Below are 6,022 nucleotides of genomic sequence, written 5' to 3'. Positions count from 1 at the left end.
TACTGCTTCAGTACTATGCCTTTTCCATCCTGTCAAAGGGAATGGAAAACAAAGGACAAAAGGGATAAAGACTCAGGTTTAATGCCCAGTTATATTTATACTAGAGGCCCGATGCAAGGGGCTTGGTCCTCACATCCTCGGCTGCCTCGCGGCCCCATTCCTTGCCCACTGGTCATTCTGGAAGGTTGTTCCACCATCTGGTCTAATTAGCATATTAGCTCTTTATTATATAGGATTTTAATTAGGTATTTTTTTCTCTTCTAAATAATCAGTGTACTACTATTCTTTTGTAAGAAGCAATTTTCTTAATTAATCTCACTTTTTAAACTCTCCCATAAAATGGGAAACATTTGAAAATCATTGGAACTTGTTTCCTATTTACTTAGAAACTAGATTCTGTAAGCCATATTTATAACTCTTGGTTTAAATGTAAGCATTTATTCTCATATCAGAGTCCTTGGGTAACATTAGAATTTAAAAGCTTGAAGAACAGAGTTCTAGAAATAGCTAACATTGATGTGGTTTTAATCTTCTTAGTACAGAATGTGTGTGCAGAATTAATAGAAGAAAAATGTTGGAATTCTTACCTTGGGAATCCACAAAATGCAAATATTAAAGGGCTGCTTATTAATTAAGATAGATTTTAAGCATTCAGATAGTGTTAAGAATTAAATATTTTAATTTATCAACCACCTACTAATCTTTACTAAGGATACACACATGGAAAACATCTTACTGGTACTGTAGGGAATGATTCAGTGTTTCATTTTTTTAAAATTTATTTTATTTATATTTTGTTTGTACAAATTAATTCTTAAATGGGTCAACAGCCCAACAGAAAAACTGCTAGAGGGCATGAACATGCAATTTACAGAGAAAAGAAAATACACATGGCTTTTAAGCATAAGATATAATAGCCAATTTCACTCAATATTGAAGCAAAACATGGAACCACTTTTCATTTATCAGATCAGAAAACAAAACAATAGATTTATAGAGGATTCTGGAAAATGGGCATTTTCATACACATTTTGGAAACCATATTTGCAATTTCTATCAAAATATCAAATGCATTTACCATTTCATTTATCAATTTATCTTGCAAAGTTGTACACATATCAAAGAGAATTAATGAGGTAGATCTTATAGGCTAAAATAGCATCCTCTCCAAGACAAGTGAAAAAGCAAGGCGTAGACAGTGTATATCCTAAGCTCGTGTGTGTGTGTGTGTGTGTGTGTGTGTGTGTGTGTGTGTGTGTGTGTGTAACCATTAAGAATTTTACTTTTTAACCATAGTTAACTCTGGGGTACTCTGTGAGGAAATTTACTCTTCACTGCTTTTTTTTCTTTTATCATTTTATTTTCAATTACTGTTGATATACGTTATTATTTTAGTTTCAGGTGTACTCCCAAATGATTAGACATTACATAACTTAATAAGTTAGTATCCTGATAAATCCGGCACCCATCTGACACCATGCATAGTTATTAGACTATTATTATGTTTTTATATTTTAGAACTATGAGATCTTCATGAAATATAGGAAAATCAATTCTCAGTTTCTAAAATAATGATAAATTTGATTTTTTTTGGTTTTCTGTATTTACTACTGTATTATACTATGATATTGCAGTGCAAAGTAGATGGAGAAACAAATATTATTATTATCATTTATTACAGGAAAACTATGCACAAAGCATATGTGTGCATGACAAAGGCCTAATTTTGTAAATTAGAAATACAAATATACCCAGTTATTATAATTGCATATTTGATGAAGTCTTCCCTGGAAACTCATATTTAAAAAAGGCTAAGGTTAGAAATTGACTTAAAGAAAGAAATGCTTATTCTTTCTTAGAGGGTGCCGACATAATTTATCCAAAAAGGAATTATTTTTTCTGTTTAGGAAGTTAGAATACTTTTCTTTTCTAATTTAAGTTTTGGGGTCACAAAAAGAGTTTTTTCCAATGTAAATAATTCTATAGACAGACATTCTTTTTATTCCTATGCATTTGTGGCCTGAAAGACAAGTCTGGCTCCATTATTCATGTTAAAAGCATATTTGGAATTAATAGTCTATACAGTTCAGAGCTTCGCTCTTTTCTTATATTTTGTTTACATGCTAGGTCATTGACTTGGCTAAATTTTTACACATATTATAAACTAAAATGTTCAAATGGTAAATCACACACAAATAACATATTAATGAATAATACTCAGTGAGGCAAAAGTAGGTTTACAGTTGCTTGTATGGAAAACAATACCTCATTGTCCTTTTAATTTGCATCTCTCTGATATTTATTGATGTTGAACATTTTTTATATGTCTTTTGGCCATTTGCATGTCCTCTTTAGGGAAGTGTCTATTTAGGTATTCTCTGTCAACTTCTCAAAATATATTTTTGTTGATTTTAGAGAGGAAGGGAGAGGGAGAGAGAGAAGAAACATCAATGATGGGAGAGAAGCATTGATCATCCTGTGCCCATTTTAAAATTAGATTGCTTATCTTACTTTTGTTGACTTGTATGAGTACTTTTTATAATTTTGAAACCAACCCCTTATCAGATGTATCATTGGAAAATATGTTCCCCCATGCAGTGGGTTCCCATTTCATTAAAAAAATATATATATTTGCATTGATTTCAGAGAGGAAGAGAGAGGGAGAGAGAGAGACAGAAACATCAACAATGAGAGAGAATCATTGATTGGCTGCCTTCTCCATGCCCCACACTGGGGACTGAGCCCGAAACCTGGGCATGTGCCCTGGGAATTGAACTGTGTTCATAGGTCTACACTCAACCACTGAGTCATTTCATTTTGATGCTGATTTCTTTTACTGTGCAGAAGCTTTTTAGTTTTATGCAGTCCCATTTTTTTTATTCTTTCCTTTGTATTGGTGAAAATTCTTTTATGTGAGATGTATGATAATGATATTTTGCTGCCTATGTTTTCTTCTAGGATTTTGAGATACCACCTCACAGCTTCAAGAATGGCTACCATCAATAAATCAACAAACAACAAGTGCTAGGGAGGATGTGGAGAAAAAAATAACCCTAGAACACTTTTGGTGGGAATGCAACTGGTGCAGCCACTATGGAAAACAGTGTGGAGTTCCTAAAAAAATTAAAAATGGAGAAGAACAAAGTTGTAGGGATCACAATACCAGATATCAAGATATATAACCAAGCCACTGTTCTCAAAACTGCCTGGTACTGGCACAAGACCAATGGAACTGAACAGAGAACCCAGAAATAGACCCAAGCCATTATACTCAATTAATATTTGACAAAGAAAGCAAGAGCATACAATGGAATCAAAAGTTTCTTCAATAAATGGTGTTGGGAAAATTGGACAGATACATGCAAAAAAAAAGTGAAACTAGAACACCAACTTACACCATACACAAAAATAAACTCAAAATGGATAAAGGACTTAAATGTAAGATAGGAAACCATAAAAATCTTAGAGGAATTCACAGGCAGCAAAATATCAGACTTATGTCATAGCAATATCTTTATCGATACAGCTCCTAGGGCAATGGAAACTAAGGAGAAAATAAACAAATGGGACTACATCAAAATAAAAAGCTTCTGCACAGCAAAAGAAACCATCAACAAAAGAATAGGAAAGCCCACTGCATGGAGAACATACTTGCCAATGTTATCTCCGATAAGGGTTTAATCTCCAAAATTTACAGGGAACTCATACAATTTAACAAAAGGAAGATAAACAAGTCAATATAAAAATGTGCAAAGGAACTAAATAGACACTTTTTGAAAGAGGACATACAGAAGGCCAAGAGACATAAAAACATGCTCAAAGTCACTAATCATCTTAGAGATGCGAATCAAAACAACAATGAGGTACCATCTCACACCTGTCAGAATGGCTATCATCAACAAATCAACAAAGGACAAGTGCTGGTGAGGATGCAGAGAAAAAGGAACCCTCTTGCACTGCTGGTGGGAATGCAGACTGGTGCAGCCACAGTGGAGAACTGGTGCAGCCACAGTGGAGGTTCCTAAAAAAATTAGTAATGGAACTCCCATTTGACAAAGTAATCCCAGTTCTAGGAATATATCCCAAGAAATCAGAAACGCCAATCAGAAAGAATATATGCATTCCTATGTTCATAGCAGCACAATTTATAATAGCTAAGATTTGAAAACAGCCTAAGTGCCCATCAGCAGATGAGTAGATTAAAAAATTGTGGCATATGTACACTGCTGTAAAAAAGAAGAAACTCTTATCATTTGCAATAGCATGGGTAGACCTGGAGAGTATTATACTAAGCAAAATAAGCCAATCAGAGAAAGATAAATATCTCACCATCTCACTCATTGTGGAATATAATGAACAACATAAACTGATGAACAAAAATAGAACCAGAGACATAGAAGCATTGAACAGACCATCCAACCTAAGAGGGAAGGCAGGGGAGAGAGGGGGATAAGAGATCAACTAAAGGACTTGTATGCATGCATCCTATCTAATAATAGACAAACATGGTAATTGACCATACGTTCTCTATGCCTCCCATTGGCTAATCAGTGTGATATGCAAATTAACTGCCAACAAAATTGGCGGCTAATTTGCATACTGCAGGCAGGGCGGGACAGTGCCATCCCGCCTGCCCCACTGCCATCCAGGCCTGCTATCTGTGACCTGAGGCGGCGGGCGTCCTGGGCGGCCTGGCAGTGCAGTGGTGATCGGCTGGCCCGCCCAACCTCCATCCGGTACTCCCGCGGGGGACCCGGGGCCACCGGGCCGGACCGCGACGATCCACCACAAGCCCGGCCTCCATCCTGCCCTCCCAGGAGGGCTTTGAAGGTGGCTCTGGCCAGAGCTGCGAGGGCTTTGAAGGTGGCTCTGGCCGGAGCGGCACTGGTTTTCCTCTGGCACCCGGGACATAGGCCTATTGCATGAATCTTTTCATGCAACAGGCCTATAGTATGATCATTACCAATGGACTCAGACAGTAGAGGGGTGAGGGCATGTGCTGGGAGGTGGGAGTGGCTGGGGAGAGGTCAATGGGGGAATAAGGATACTTATGTAATACTTTAAACAATAAACAATTTAAATTTAAAAAAAATTAAAAATGGAACTGCCATTTGACCCATTGATCCCACTTCTAGGAATATATCCTAAGAACCCTGAAACACCAAACAGAAAGAATATAAGCAGCATTATTACAATAGCTAAGATCTAGAAACAGCCCAAATGCCCATCAGTAGATGAATAAATAAATAAAAAAAGTGGTACATTTACAGAATGGAATAGTATGCAGGTGTAAAAAAGAAGGATCTCTTACCATTTGAGACAGCCTGGAGGGACCTGTAGGGTATTATGCTAAGTGAAATAAGCCCGTCAGAGAAAAATAAGTGTCACATGATCTCACTTATATGTGGAATATAACGAACAAAATAAATTGATAAACAAAATAGATCCAGAGACATGGGAGCATGGAACAGAATGAGGAATCTCAGAGGGAAGAAAAAAATGGGAGGGTCACAGCATGTGATTAACCAAACAACTTTTATGCATAATCCATGGACATAGACAATAGGTAGGTCTGGGGTGACAGGGGTGGGCTGGAGGGGGGTCAAAGTGGGGGAAAAATTAGACATATGTAATACTTTGAACATTAAAGATAAAAAGAAAGAAATACAATAATTAGTAAATAATAATAGAAGAATTAACTCTTATTTATGTACTCACAACTGTAAACCTACTTTTGCCCCACCTAGTAAGCATAGATCATTTAAACTCTGAGGTAAAATTTGATAAGATGTTTTACATAACTTTAATGAATTGACAAGGTCTTGTGGAGAAAACAGTTCCAGATGGCAAACATACGCAAGGGAATTAGTCAAACAATTTATTGGCAAGAACATTATGAATTTTATAATCAGTTGAGGGCCATTAAAATACAAAGCTGAGTCTAGTTAATAATCTACAATAATTGATGAAAGAAGTATATTAGTGCCAATTTCCCTCTATTCATCCTACTTTTTCTCTTTTT

The sequence above is a fragment of the Myotis daubentonii genome, chromosome 1 (assembly GCF_963259705.1).
Source record: "Myotis daubentonii chromosome 1, mMyoDau2.1, whole genome shotgun sequence".
NCBI lineage: Eukaryota > Metazoa > Chordata > Mammalia > Chiroptera > Vespertilionidae > Myotis > Myotis daubentonii.
The sequence above is the reverse complement of the archived record's forward strand: the minus strand, read 5'-3'. Positions refer to the sequence as shown.